Raw genomic sequence first — 16,319 nt, forward strand, 5'->3', positions numbered from 1 at the left:
ACTCAGGTAAAGATGAGAAAACTCTACCTTGGCTACACACATGGAAAAAAAAATCCTAAAAGAAGCAGGTAGCCAGCATTCTGTTCATTAAAAATGTAGTGAAATCCTGAAAGAGGCAGGAAACCCCAGCAAGCAGTACAGAAATCAGTATTACGGAGAAACAATTAAAATGCTACAAAGCAGTAAATTACAAAAAAAACACTCAGCCAGCAATACAATTTAAAGCTTCATTCCAGAATTCAATACAGAAATACAGAATTAAAAAAAACAAATTAAAAAGATTGGTAAAAAATGCTGCACAAAGCCTAGCAAGATCTATAATGATTGAATTTAAAACAGCACTCATATATACTAGAATAGAAGCTCAAGGAATAGACTATAAACAATATTTCAAATGATACGGATTTAAAACAGCTATTTGGCTTTATTGAGTTTAATGAACACATTGAGAAGGATTGTAAAGATCGAATACTTTCCAGCAAATTCAAGGTCAGAGAAACACCATCCAGAACATTACACTGGACTTCATGGGTGTGATAGTTCTGAAGACACAGCATTGTTTCAAATTCAAACACAAAGTGCAGAAGTAGGATACAGCTAACATTTCAAGTTACCAAGGCTGAAAAAAACAGCAGCTATTGCCAACAGAGATGAAATTCTGTGACATCGATGGAATAACTGTCAGTAACATAAGAATCCTACAAGTTACACTACAATGCAACACATTTAAAAGAGCTAAATATTTACACATTGTTCACAATCAACCAAGTTCATTTTGGCCTGGCATATATGTCACAACTTCAAGAGTAGATGGAGCTTTCCTGCCTTCCGGAGAACAACCAGTCCAGAAACAAACTGTTGTTGACCTGGGAGCCTAATCAATTGAAGGCACACCAGAAATGGTACAGCAATTTAATTAAGGTCTTGAGAGTTGTTAGGTTTGGGCAAGTTACGAAGATAACAGTGGCTGAGGCCTTGAATGGATGCATGGTGACTGAATGCAATTTGTTGCAGGTTAAACAATGGGTAGCAGATTTACAGGTGATCTCAAGTTTATGCAGCAAAGAAAATGGAACGCTAGCCAAGCCATTGGTCGCCATCAATTTAACATACATGTAGAACTTTGCTAAAACTCTTTTAATTTGTTTATTTCCATATATTGAATAACAAAATGACTTAAACATAGTGAAATTATTCTACAAAGGCTGGTATCCCAAAATCAAGTCACCCTTTGTTTACATGTGGAGAGTTCTTGACACTGATCCAGCTTCCTCAGAGCCAGGTCTCAAAGTGAACAGGATGTCTGACACTTCTGTTCTTAACTGCCTGACAGGGCTCCCTGATTGGACCAGATTAACAGCCCCAATCAGGGAGCTCATATTCTGAGGTCCACCTGCTGACCTTGTTATAATCACTACACATATTTCCATAGCAAGAACACAATAAGAAGTTCAGAAGACGCTTCAAGCGTAACAGAATGGCTTGTATTCTTTGCTGTAATATCTCAGACCCATGCCACAAAATTTATAAACAAATATCTTTACAGTGGCAGATACTTTGCCAGATGAAAATAAATAATATGTAATGGCAGAATGTTGTTTGAATTATAATTCCATTCCACAATCCAATTTCAACTTGAATAGCATGCGTAAAGACAGTGGCATCCGATAGAAGTTCACATATTTGTATTTATGTACAAAAATGAAAATAAAGTGCTGAGGTTCAGTATTATATATCAGTCCCAATGAGAACAGGTTGCGGTGGGGGGAATCAAAAGAGAAATGAATTTTTCCACTTTGAATTCGCACCCATTGTTAACCTCCCTAGAATGTTTTGAGTGTCCTATGAGACGTTATCACAAATGCTGTTCTGGAGTTGATATTTAAAGCAGTGAGGTAGTGTCATAGTCAGCCATAACAGTTAAACAGGTTGAGTTTCAAAAGGCACTTCAATCCACTAAAAAAGAGGAAAGGGAATTAAGTCAAAGAGATTCTTAAATTCTTGCATGGGTCCTCAGTCCATTTTAACTTAACCAAACATAATTGTTAACTTTTATTCAAAATTCTTTATTTTTTGTGTTGTGGTGAGAGGTGATGTGGAAGTGCACGTGTTGGATTGGATTGGACAAGGTCAAAAATCTCACGAGTCTAAGTTATAGTCCAACATGTCTACTTGAAAACACTAGCTTTCAGAGCCTCTCTCCTTCTTCAGGTGCAGTGAGAGAGGCATCCAGACCCAGAATTTATAAGTAAAAGGTCAAGGGATCATACAATTGATGCAAATGTAAAATGGCTAGCTGACTCCCTCCTGTAAAATCTTCAATCAGTTAGAAAGAGGATGCGGGTTTAGTTTGATTGAAATGCAAATCCCAGAATTTCTTTCAAGTCACTGCCCCAAGATAACTAAAGGTTTTAATCAGTGTGTACAGGAGGTGAGATCTCAGGTCAGACAATGCATTTTAGGTGTGAGGCCTTGTTCACAATCTGTCTGTGTTTAACCTGGAGTCATACTGGTTTTATTTCTAAAGCAGGAATTTATAAAACACCACATTGACGGACTGTGTCTACAAATTGTGTGCTTTTTGAACACAATACAATGCATCTGCAAGTACTTGTGTGTGTGTGTGTGTGTGTGTGTGTGTGTGTGTGTGTGTGTGTGTGTGTGTGTGTGTGTGTGTGAGAGAGAGAGAGTGCATGTGAGAGAGTGCGTGTGTGTGAGTGCGTGTGTGTGAGTACGTGTGTGTGAGTGCATGTGTGTGTGTGGTGGAGTGTATAGTGTGGAGGGGTCACCTGTCGTGCAACATGAACCTAAGATCACAGTTGAGGCAAACATCTTAGGTATTTAGCTTGGCTATCAGCCTCTGCTCGGCGAATCTCTGTTGTGTGTCCCAAAGTCTGCCTTGGAGGATGTTTACTTGAAGATCCAAGGCACAATTCCCTCGACCGCTGAAGTGTTTCCCCACTGGGACGGAACACCCCTGTCAGGCAATTGTCGCACGGTGCCCATTCAGCCAACGTTGTCTATCTCTAGCTGTAGGCAAGGATCCTCTGCACATGCACAGCACTGCACAACTAGTAGCAGACAGGATCACTTGCGGGGTGAAAGTGGAGAATATATAATCAAATGATGGGAGGGATCCTGTTGAGGAACCAATTATTTAGAGAAAACAAAACCAAGTGTAAATATCCCTCATAGACTACACTTATGGATAAAGGAATGGATGGAAAACTGGTATAACCCTGGAGATCACTATGTAACTGAGGGTCAGCTAACATGAAAGACTAGTCCAATGTGTAAAATTACACACCATGGTCCATTCAGAAACAGAAGATCCACATCAGGCAGGCAGGAACAGGACAAGTTATAGAGTAACACCCACAATGCAGAAACAAGAGGAGGAAAAGCCAAAGACAGTTCTCTCAGGGGTCAAAGGAATTTTGGTTTTTCTGGAAACGTCAGACACATTGCCCTAGATTGCTGAGCACCCTAAATGGAGGTCAATGTTAGACAAATGTCAAACCTAAGGAGGAACAGCAGTGGCACTGTGGAAGACAAACTGAGTTGGGGACCTAAGTGAGCATGAGATAGTTAAAGTGCTGCATGTAGCCATGCAACATAAGAATTCCACCTCAAAGTCTGGAGAAGCTGTACCCCAGCCTGAGTAACTCAAGTGCAAACTGTGGAGTAGACCACATGTAGACTTGAGCATTAGCCAGATAAGTTTTAGACTTTTATAGCAAAGCATTCATTGATGTTATGGTAATACTGGATAGGTTGGATCCCAGACAGAAACTTGCCTTAATAGAATATAATCTTTATTTTTCTTTTTGTTTCTCCCTGAGACTTAAAACAAATTGCGAACTCAGCTCACTATTGTTGCTGAACACAGGTTCCTGAAATTCATATAATTCTGGTGAATCAGCTCGAGCATTGGTGCAGGGAACTCTGAATGGGGAAAATATTTCCCTTCAGTGTTCCGGTGGTTCTGGAGAAGGTATCCTGGTATCCTCTAGTATTCCCAAGGCCTTTTGAAACCATTAGATACCAGAGGGATAGAACCCAGCACATAGAATAGTACAACAGAAGACTGGCCCTTCAACCCACTGTGTCTATGCCAACTGTGATGCTATTGTAAACTAATCCAGCTGCTTGGACATGGCCCATATCACACAGTTCTCTGCCTGTTGATTTATCTGTCTAAATAACTCTTACCTTTGCTATCCTATTTGCTTCTACCACCTCTCCTGGCAATATGTTCCCGGCACCAACCACTGTCTGAGTAAAAACCTTTCCTCACACATCTCCTTTAGACTTTAACCCTCTCACCTTAAATCTATGTTCCCTAATATTTCCACCCTGGGAAAAAGACCCTGATTATCCACCCTATCCATGTGTCTCATAATTTTATGTACTTCCGACAGGTTGACCCACAACGTGCTTCAATGAGTACCAGCCAGTGGCTCTGACCATTATAATCATGAAATGCTTAGACAGTTTAGTCATGGCTAATATTAACCCTAGCCTCCCAGCCTGCCTAGATACCCTGCTTACTGGTAAACCAAGTCCACAGCATGTGTTGTTTCTCTAGCCCTACACTCATCCCTAGAACATCTGGATAACAAAGACACCTACATCAGACTCCTAGATAATAAAGTGTGAAGCTGGATGAACACAGCAGGCCAAGCAGCATCTCAGGAGCACAAAAGCTGACGTTTCGGGCCTGGACCCTTCTCTGATGGCCTGCTGTGTTCATCCAGCTTCACACTTTATTATCTTGGATTCTCCAGCATCCACAGTTCCCACTATCACTGTTACATCAGGCTCCTACTTATCAATTACATCTCAGCCTTCAACAATATAATCTCAATCAAACCAATCTGAAAAGTACGAGGACCATGTCTCAGCTCCAGCCTCTGCAACTGGGTCCTCAGCTTCCTGACCCATCGACCGTAATCAGAAGATAGACAGCAGCGTGTCCTCCAAGATAGTCCTCAACACGGGCGCCCCACAAGGATGCGTACTCAGGCCCCTACTGTACTCCCTGTAAGCCTACGAATGTGTGGCCAAATATCATATAAAGCCCATCTACAAGGTCGCTGATAACATCACCATTGTAGGCTGGATATCAAACAATGATGAGACAGAATACAGAAAGGAGAGAGCATGCTTCATTCTGTTGTAATGATGACATTTTCTCTCAATGTCAACAAAAGAACTGACCATTGACTTTGGGAGGGATGGAGGAGGAGGTATAACCTTATCTACATCAACGAGCTAAGGGTCAAAAGCGTTAAGTTCCTTGGAGTGATGGTAATCAACAATCTGTCCTTGACCTCCCACGAAGATGTGATGGTCAAGAAGGCACAAAAACACCTCTTCTTCCTCAGGACGCTTAGGAAATTCAAGAAGTCCATAAGGACCTTACCAACTTTTACAGATGCACAATAGAAAGCATTCTATCTGGGTGCAAAACAGCTTGGTGCAGTAACTGCTCTGCCCAAGACCATAAAAAACCATACAAAGTTGTGTGCACACAGTCCAGGCCATCACAGAAGCCAACCTCCCATCCATGGACTTTATTTAAACTTCTCATTGCTATGGAAAGGCTGTCAACATCATCAAAGATCCCTCCCACACTCAGTAATACTCTCCTCCAACCTCTTCCATCAGATAGAAGATACAGAAGCTTGGACACATGCACCAACAAGAACAGCTTCTTCCCTGCTGAATGGACATCTCTAATTTCAAATCTAATGTTGACATTGCTGTAGTGCACCTCCTGTGCAGTTGTAACCTTGCATGTCTTGCTTTTTCTAAGTATCCTATGATCCGTATTCCTTGCTTGTTATGTTCTGCATGTACTGCTCACAAAACAGAACTTTTCATTGTACTTAGGTGAGTGTGACAACAATAAATCAAATCAAATCAAAATAAATCAAATCATAGCCTCTGAAGCTCTAGCAATAACAAGCCATGTTTATCCAACCTCTCGCATTGTAGGATGGGAGTATTTGTAGGCCTCAGGAACTAGTTTCATTCACTGTTTTGGTAGATCGAGACAGAAATAAACTTAACATTTCAGATTGCGATGTATAAACTGAAACATCAACGGTATTTTGTTGCTCTCTCTACAGTTTCTGCCTGCTATGCTTTCATTTCAGATTTCCACCACCTATTTTTCGATGACTGGTTTTGATGTAAAGTACCATGTACAAGTCCTGGTGAGACTACATTTCACCCGTATCTTATACAATTTCATATGCACAGTCACAATCACATATAAAGTGCCTTATCTGGCCCTAAACCATAACAAGCAACAAAGAAAAGGAAGTGAGGAACCAAGTGGCAATGATGACAGACGATTAAAAATGGAAATATTCTGAGTAACAATTGAGAAAGAAATGGTGTGTTTTTTATGTATAAGCATTTTGATGTATAACTTCAATAATATGGAAAAAAGTGAATGCTCTCCCTTCAACATTTCTGTGGAACCACATAATTAAACAAGCAGTCTGTATAACAGTTTATTATAGCTGAGACTTTTAACTATAAAATTTTAATGCAGGGTCACCCTGAATTAATTTACCTGCCCATCGTATATCGAGATTGTATTCCACATCATTAATCTGTTGCTGAGGTCCACATCTATTGCAATCTGCAGTTCAGTCGCTTTATCCAAGGGAAATGAGTTATCAATCACATATGTTCCTTTAATGCATGGATGCTGTTTTAAATATAGCTGTTTTGTACGTAGCAGAAACACTGAAAACTTTCTGGATTGACCTCAGTTAGACCTGAAATGGTGTTTGCTGTTTACCCATTCATTATGATAAAGGTAACATTTTCCTTTCGAAATTACAGACAGATTTCTTGAAATCTTTTGTTCTAGGTAGGTATACATAGGATTTACCTATTGGTTACATCAAGAGGCATCAGAGGTAGGATCCTTACTCCGAGTGTGGTCGGGGCGTAGAATCCATTGCCGGAGAGGGCAGTGGAGTCGGCCTCATTAGGGGCAATTAAGTGACTATTAGATAAGCATATGAATGATAGTATAAGGTAGGGGTGGAGGTTAGATAGACCTTAAGATTAGGGTAAAAGTTCGGCACAACATTGTGGGCCGAAGGGCCTGTGCTGTGCTGTACTGTTCTATGTTCTATGTTCTGTCAAACTGGACACTGGGATCTCTCGACATGGAAGTCTGAGAAGGTACTAGATCGCCATTTGTTCCTCTGGAATGCCACCTTAGACATCTGGCCCCAGTGCCTCAGAGCATACTCCCGGTCATGGCTTCACACATCCCACATCTAAGATGCAGACACCTGGCACATGCCTACCTCTCCATGCCAACATGGCATATCTCCAAAGCATGTGCACAGTGCTGTTACACTTTATTGCTGCACTATGGAGCGCACTAGGAATTATCATTGAGATGCCACTGTAAGGACAATGTGTGCGCAGGGACAGGATCTAAAACTGCAGATTGGATCGGGGGCATCTCAGGGCTGCAGGTTTGCACTCACTCACAAAGTACCTGTCTTGATGTTGGTAACTTTCCTACTTTGCCTTGGCTTTCCTTTTTGCACTTTGCTCCCTCAGTCAAAGCTTAAAGGCTTGAAACCCCACTCTCTTGCCTTGTTATTTACAGCTGAAACAAAGGCAGATAGCTTGTTGCAGCTGGAACCCTTTAGCAGTCAAGGTGATGGACATGTTGCTGTACAGCACCTTGCTATGGAAATCACACACCACACCATGCGCCAACTATTCTTGTTGGAAACACATTGCATCAGCTTCAAGAAAAGGCCAGGTCTCAAATTCTTAGGGCCATAGTCATCACTGATGTCCTGACACAGTAATTCAAAAGCAGGTTCCAACATGAGTCCGAGATAATGGGAACTGCAGGTACTGGAGAATCCAAGATAACAAAGTGTGGAGCTGGACGAACACAGCAGGCCAAGCAGCATCTCAGGAGCACAAAAGCTACTGAGATGCTGCTTGGCCTGCTGTGTTCGTCCAGCTCCACACTTTGTTATCCAACACGAGTCCAGGGGCTTTGGCACAGACAGGTACCTGTTCAGGAGTCCGTACCTCTTTAGCAGGGAGTCGGACTCAGTCTGCCCTACAGCTCTAGTACAACCCGCCTGCAACCAGAGAGTTGCAGGAACACAGTGGGGGAGCTGTACAGATACCAGTCAGGGGACTTGTCACTCATCATTCGGGCTTAAATGGATAGGACACGGTCAGTCCAGAAGTAAGGAACGTGCGGAACTTCAAGGGAGAAAGGGTTGCCTCCAAATGCAGCTGTCTCTTCCTGTAAGTAGGATGCAGAGTAAAGCCATCCCCCTTGCTACTAATGGCTGGTGTAGAATTTGCGTACAAGATGTATCTGGGAAATTCTCCACATTGTTGGGTAGATGCCAGCATTATAACTGTACTGGAACATCTTGACTAGGGGTGCGGCAAGTTCTGAAGCACAAATCTTCAATACTATGGCCAGAAAGTAGGAAAGATCCCGATTACATTGGAGAAATATTGTGCCTTCTCCATGCTCTTCCTTAGAGCAATAAATGAAGCCATTTACCTTTTAAACAAATTCTCAGTATCCTGACAGATGTGGCACTGCACATCTGATGAAGATCCATCTCTCGATATTGACTGAAGTAGATGCTCATGTCCTTGGAGGGAACACAAATCACAAACTCGTTTGAGATTAGAAGCTGAAGCACAACCATGAGCCAAGGCACTCGGTATAAAGCAACATAATTTGAACCTTGTTGCTAAAAAGAATTAGGAAATTGGAAGTATTCAACTTTAAATTATGAGAAGCCAGAGAACTATTTTGTAGCAGTTTTCAACAGGTGACCCCAGAATAGAATTTGTTCTTTGAGGCTAATAGACCAGACTTTAACTCTGTTGGTGAATTGGTTTTAAATGAGCTAAAACCAGGCCTAATATATGAACAAAATATTTCATTTTATTTTTACAGTCATGGTTTAACTGTTACTTATGCAAGTAAATGAATAAACCATAAAAGTAACAGCGGCTACAAGAGAGAAAGACAATTTGCTCCACTGCAGCTGATTGAAATTGAATGAGTTATCATCAAATGCCTTCATGCTCTCTACCACTGGACTGCGAAGCTTAGGTTCAAGTCCCACCTGCTCCAAAAATGTGTAACAACATCTCTGAACAGGCGAATAGGAAAAATAGGTTAAATAAAAATTTAAAATTCAAATGACTTCAAAAAACAGCCCCTCAGGTTTTTTTCTCTCTGTCTGTCTATGTAGCACCTTTTGTCTCAACCCATCAACTTCCATCCAGAGCCTTTCATAAGTCTGGGTAAATTCAGGAACACAGAGCTGGGTTTGATAAATTGACAATGTGGTGCCCAAGATATACAAGGCATTTCTACACTATTGGTCTCCAAAGCAACTCCAATGTATGTTTTTAACACACAAAGAATAGTTTCTTGTGTATATAAATAATAGTTTCTGGTTCTGGATGCTAGCAAGTTTTGAGAAGATTTGTAGCTCAGGCTGAGGTTCTGGATGTGAGTTTGCTCGCTGAACTGGAAAGTTCATTTTCAGACATTTCATCACCATTCTAGGTTACATCATCAGTGAGCCTCCGGTGAAGCGCTGGTGTTATGTCCCACTTTCTATTTATCTGTTTAGGTTTCCTTGGGTTGGTGATGTCATTTCCAGCATTGGTGATGTCATTTCCTGTTCTTTTTCTCAAAGGATGGTAGATAGGCTCCAAGTCAATGTGTTTGTTGATGGAGTTCCGGTTGGAATGCCATGCTTCTAGGAATTCTCGTGCGTGTCTCTGTTTGGCTTGTCCTAGGATGGATGTGTTGTCCCAATCAAAGTGGTGTCCTTCCACATCTGTACGTAATGGTACTAGTGATAGTTGCTCATGTCTTTTTGTGGCTAGTTGATGTTCGTGTATCCTGGTGGCTAGCTTTCTGCCAGTTTGTCCAATGTAGTGTTTGTCACAGTTCTTGCAAGGTATTTTGTAAATGACGCTCATTTTGCTTGTTGTCTGTATAGAGTCTTTTAAGTTCATTAGCTGCTGTTTTAGTGTGTTGGTGGGTTTGTGGGCTACCGTGATGCCAAGAGGCCTGAGTAGTCTGGCAGTCATTTCCGAAATGTCTTTGTTTCTGGTACTGTGGAATCTATTCATTCTGCATTGCAGTGTGCCTAATTAATATTTGTGCTTTTGATTTCCTGTACACAGACCTTCCCCAATGGATTGCTGCTGTACATGATTCCAGTTCCTTGCCTTTTTATCCCCCAAAAAGGCCTTATCTCTATTTAACATTCAGTGGTAAATTATTTTCCACTCCCAAAAAAAATGTCATTCTTGTCCTGTGTACGTTGTTCACATTAACATGTTCATACTGAATATTTTAAAGAATTTTGCTTGTTGAAAGGTGATACAAGAAATCTGAGGACTATTAATGTCAACAAAAATAATTCAATTTTGGCACTATCTTAAAAATGTAAATGTAAACTGTTTGCTTCCAAAAAGAAAATTTGAGTGCTGGATTAGATAGAAAATCTTAACAAAGTTGTGATAAATGTCCTGTTACTTGCCTGATGGTAAATAGTACTGTTGAACTCACTGAATCCAGTTTGTTATTCAAAAGAGCCTTGGCCCTATGCTGGTTACATATTTCTCATTCTCTCGTGGATGTGAGGGCTGCTGGCCAGCCAATATTTATTGCCCATCCCCAGTTGCCCTTGGAAAGGTGGTGATGAGCTGCCTTCTTCAACCACTGCAGTCCATACGCTGTTGGTAAGCCCACAAAGTGGTTAGGGAGGAAATTCAATGCAACATTGTTGTTTCCAGTTCTTCTGAATAAATAGTCAGTTCAATATTTCTTTTACTCATGCTAAAGGGTTTCGGGAACTGCATTTGGGTAGGAATAGATGGAAAAAGAGGCAGCTCTCCAATGCCAACTTGCACTGGAGCTGAGACTGACTAGATATGTGCTGCACAGCTCCATTGTAAGTGACCAGTAAGCATAAAGTTAATGGTGTGGTTGATTTGCATAAATCACAAAAGCGGTATTTTATGGCTGAGTATTATGAATGAAAGTATACCACAGAGATCAATAGGCACCTGAGCCACTCTGGTCACAGCTGCCATTATGCCACCAACCATAACTAAAATTCCTGGCAAGCCTACCTGCCAAAGTCTTAAGGACAATTGCATCTGTAGACTCCGGATTGTCAGACATCTAGTTGTAGAGTTTTTTTTTGTTTGCCATCTGCTGCAAGAATGCCAACAGCAAATCTGTGTCATTGAAATAGCACTCAATGACAAGCAAAGTTACCATCGATATCCTCAATTTCTTTTTGCCACTGGCATACTGCAGACATATATTGACCGATGTGCTTTCACACATATATCAAACAACTGAGTGAAGCATTTTCATTTTTCCTTCTGCATAAACGGGAACAAATTATTTCTATCAAATGGTTTCACAGAAATGAGATTGCACAGAATTGGAGGCAATCTATTGGAATGGATTGTGAATTGGATGGAAAGTAGGAGACAGAGGGTAGGGATAATAGGCATGTACTCAAACTGGCAGGCTGTGATTAGTGGTATCCCCTGGGATCCTATATCCATGTTACAGCTTATATTTATAAATGAGTTGGATGAAGGAACAGGGAGCCACCATATATTTAAGTTTGCTGATGGCTCTTATGCAGCAGAGTCATTAGTGTAAATGAGAACAAAATGTTGCACAAAAGGCACATTGACAGATTAAGCAAGTGGGTAGAACTATGGCAGATGGAGCTCAGTTTGCGAAATTATGAGATCATCTACTACGGACTTCAGAAAAATAGATGAGACTATTATATAAACATTGAGCTCGGAATTGTGGACAAGCAGAGATATTTAGTGGGAGAAATGCAAAAATCACGATAGGAGACCAGTACAATCAAAAATGTGGATTGAATGTTTCCTTTGATCTCAAAAGGGCAAGAATATAATAAAAAGCAATTATGCTATAGCTATTCACGATTCTAGTTAACTCCCATCTGGAGTGCTAGTTTAGGGCACCAGACAGCAGGGAGGGTTTTGGCCTTTGGAGTGAGTGTAATGCAGATTCACTAAAATGATTTCAGCACGAAAAAGACTTAAATGATGAAGGCAGACTAGGCTCAAATTTCCTGGAATATAGAAGAATGAGAAATGATCTGAACAAGGTAAAAATTTATTTTGATGAAAGAAATTGATAGGGTAGACAGTGAGAAACTATTCCCTCTGATGGGGAGGCCAGAACAAGGAGGAATACCCTTCAAATGAGAGTTATGTTGTTCAGAGTTGATTTCAGGAATAAGTTATCCACACAAAGGGTATTGGAAACTTTGAACTCTCAACCTTCAAAAATCTGTTGCGGCTAGAGATCAAATAAATATTAAAAACATGAGATTGATAGATTTTTGTTCAGGCAGGAGTTCAGACTCATGGAATAAGGACAGGTTGATTGAGTTAAGCTCTAAATCAGCCTAGATATGAATGAATGGAGTATGGGTTCATTAAACTGAATGACCTGCTCATGAGAACAGGAAATACAAAAATATATTAAAAGGACGAAAGCAGACAGACCACCAAGTATCAACACCACTACTGGAAACCACCTGGGCAAACCAAGCCCTGTCAATCCTGCATAACAGAAAGATCCACAAATATCCTTATCTTCAATGATGGGGGTGCCAAGCACTTCAGTGCAAAAGAAATGGTTGAAACAGGTGTTGCCACCTTCCATCAGAGGTGCCAAGACAATGATTCATCTCGTCCCAGCGTGACAGATGCCAGTTCCTCAGACAAACCCATTCACTCTACATGATATAAAGAAATGGCTGAATACGCAGTATTGGCAATGACAACCTTCTAACAATGTTACTGAAGACTGAAGCACCCGTGGCCAAGTTGCTTGACCATAGCTAAAACACTGGCATCTAGCCACAAAGTAGAAAAATGTCCAGGTATGTCCAGTCTACAAAAAGCAGAAGAAATCTAACCCAGGCAATTACTGCCCCAACAGTCTTCGCTACCACTTAGCAAAGTGACAGAAGGAGTCATCAGTAAGTCTATCAAGTGGCAATTATTTAGCAATAACTGACCTACTGATACTCAGTTTGTATCCCATCAGGACCACTCGGCTCCTGACCTGATTTCTAGCCAACCATGAATAAAAGAACTGAACCCAAGAAGTGACATGAGAGTGAATAACCTTGACATCAAGGCCGCATTTTTCAAAACTAAAAGTCAATGAGCATCGGAGGGGCAGAATTTCTGTGTTGGTTACAGTACTATCTGGCACAAATGAAAATGGTGCCATTGCTTGAGGTCAATTGTCTCAGATCCAAGAATCAGTTCAACAGTTCGTCAGTGTAGCGCCAAAGGCTCAACCATCTTCAGTTGTTTCATTAACGGACTTGCTTTGGTTTTGTTATTACCACTTTATCCCACCAATACAATCTCTGGAAAGGCTAAACAAGGGCAGCACTGTGAGTCAGTGGTTAGCACTGCTGCTTCACAGTGCCAGGGACCTAGGTGCGATACTACCCTCGGGCAACTGTCTGTGTGGAGTTTACATATTCTCCCTGTGTCTGCATGGGTTTCCTCCACTTTCCCCCCACAGCCCAAAAATATGCAGGCTAGTTGGATTGGCCATGCTAAATTGTGCGCAGTGTTCACGGATATGTAGATTAGGTGGGTTATAGGGGAATGGTTCTGGGTGGGATGCTCTGAAGGTTGGTGTGGACTTGTTGGGCTGAAGGGCCTGTTTCCACACTGCAGGGATTCTGTGAATCTATGAAAACTATCTTAAATACAAATATGAACAAAGAACAAATATTAGCCACTTGGCCCTTATAGTCTACTCTGCCATGCAATAAGATCATGGCTGATCTGATTTTAACCCCAGTTGTATGTTCCTGCATATCCCTGATTATTTTTTTCCCCTTGATAATCAAGAATCGATCTACTTCTGCCTTAATAATATTTAAAGATTTACATCATCCACTGTCTGTTGAGGACATGATTCTTTCTAAAGGATCTAGGGATGCAATAGCCTCTCTGTGTCTGACTTCTAGAATCATAGAGCTTTTACAGCACTTAGAAATGCCTTTCAGTTATTGCATCCATGCTGGTCACCAAACATCCATCTCTTCTAACCCCATATTCCGATACTTGGTCTGTAGCTTTAATGCTTTGTCTCATTAAATTGTTCTCGAATGTCTTGAAGGTTCCTACCTCTACCATCCTTTTAGGCGGTAAGTTCCAAATACCATCACACTTTGGGTGAAAGAGAAAACAAAGTGTGAAGCTGGATGAACACAGCAGGCCAAGCAGCATCTCAGGAGCACAAAAGCTGACGTTTTGGGCTTGGGCCCTAGAAGGGTCTAGGCCCGAAACATCAGCTTTTGTGCTCCTGAGAAGCTGCTTGGCCTGCTGTGTTCATTCACCTTCACACTTTGTTATCTTGGATTCTCCAGCATCTGCAGTTCCCATTATCTCTGATCACACTTTGGGTGAAAAAAGGTTTTCCTCAAAACCAGTCTAAACTCCTGCCCCTTAATTTTAAACTGCGTCCCTTGGTTTTTGATCACTCTACTAAGGGGAAAAGTTTCTCTCTATCTATTCTGTCCATATCCCCCAGAAATACGTACACTTCAATCAGGTGCCCTTTCAGCCTTCTCTGCTCTAAGGGGAATATATACAACTTATCAATTCTGTCTTCAGAGCTGTATCACCCCAATTCAGCCAATATCCTGCCGAATCTCTTCTTTACCCTCTCTAGTGCACTCCCATCCTTCCTTTATATTCCTTTTACTCAGGGAAGATGGCATCATAGTCCAAAATAAACTATTTTGAGACTTCTAGTACAATGGCAGAGTGCTGATGTTTGCAAAAGAACTCCTTGTACTCAAAACATAATCCAGCAAAAAGAAATGCAACAGTGAACAAGCAAAATATTAGCAGGGTCACGGAACAAACATACCACCATAAAAAAAACGAAGAAAGTAAAAGTAGAAGAGCGTGTAAATTGTAACCCAGCAGATACTAACTATAGATGATGTGATCAAGATCTCACTTTTGTTTTATGGGACTTGCTTAGCGCAAATTGCATTTTCTCAAAAGTAATTTATTGGTTGTTAATGTTGTATTATGACACAAATCCACAGCGACAAGTCTGTACCTTTAATTCAGTTACATAGCATCATAATCATGAGACTTTCTGATATAAAGGTACTCTCCCTAATTTCAGCAACTCTGTGTAAGAATCAGTGTGATCAGTTTGCTGTGTGTGCGTGTAACGCACAGTAACATCAGTAAGAACAGAACACAGACTATGCGTGTAAGCCTGTGATATTGCAACCACATAAGTAGCGTTGTAAATAAACTTCAGATAGCCCAATGTTATGGTTAAGCACTCATTTTCCTAAAGTTCCTCTCACGACAAGATTTTTAATGAACTCGTTCTGATTGCATAAAGCCAAATTTAGGATAATCTGTTCCCTAGTTGATACCTCAACTTACTGGTCCAAAACATTCTACGAACTGCACTGCCACAGTTTTGTTGCTAATGTGATTTGCCCAGTCTCCGTGCACATTAAAATCATCCATTATTACTGCAGCACCTTTTTTGCATGTATTACCAACTTTCTATTTAATGCCATAAATTGGCACACTGGCCAGACGGCTGGATTTTGATGCAGAGTGAGGCCAACAGCATGGGTTCTATTCCCACACTGGCTGAGGTTACAGTGAAGACATCCTTTCTCAACCTTACCCCTCACCTGAAGTGTAGTGACGGCCAGGTTAAACCACCGCCGGTTGTCTCTTTCTAATGAGAGAATAACCCTACAGTCCAGTAGGACAATGGTGACTTTACTTTTTGAACTTACCACTGTAAGAATTCTGTTAGAAATTTTGTTATTCAAAGAAAAGAAAGTCAATCTTTATTATGTAAGCCAGCAGATAACTGTTGAGAGACAACAGACAGTAAAACCTCTATTTCATTTTGGGCACCAAAGGATTACAAAGAATAAAACCCTCTGGTATTTCTGATGATGACTACAAAGATCATGACAACATTTTTCATAATTTTGGAATATCAACTTGAAGTCTGAGTCAATTTCAGGATTCGCAAACTTGAGTTCATGTCTTACTGCCAAACAATTAGGTGAATAGATCATACAAGTTTGTTTGCACACTGATGCGTTTTTTCAATCACTGATTGAAAATTTCCCCTTTCACTATCTTTAAAGACATTTTAGTTTTTCTTCAGCAGG

This window comes from Stegostoma tigrinum, chromosome 8 (assembly GCF_030684315.1).
Source record: "Stegostoma tigrinum isolate sSteTig4 chromosome 8, sSteTig4.hap1, whole genome shotgun sequence".
Lineage (NCBI taxonomy): Eukaryota > Metazoa > Chordata > Chondrichthyes > Orectolobiformes > Stegostomatidae > Stegostoma > Stegostoma tigrinum.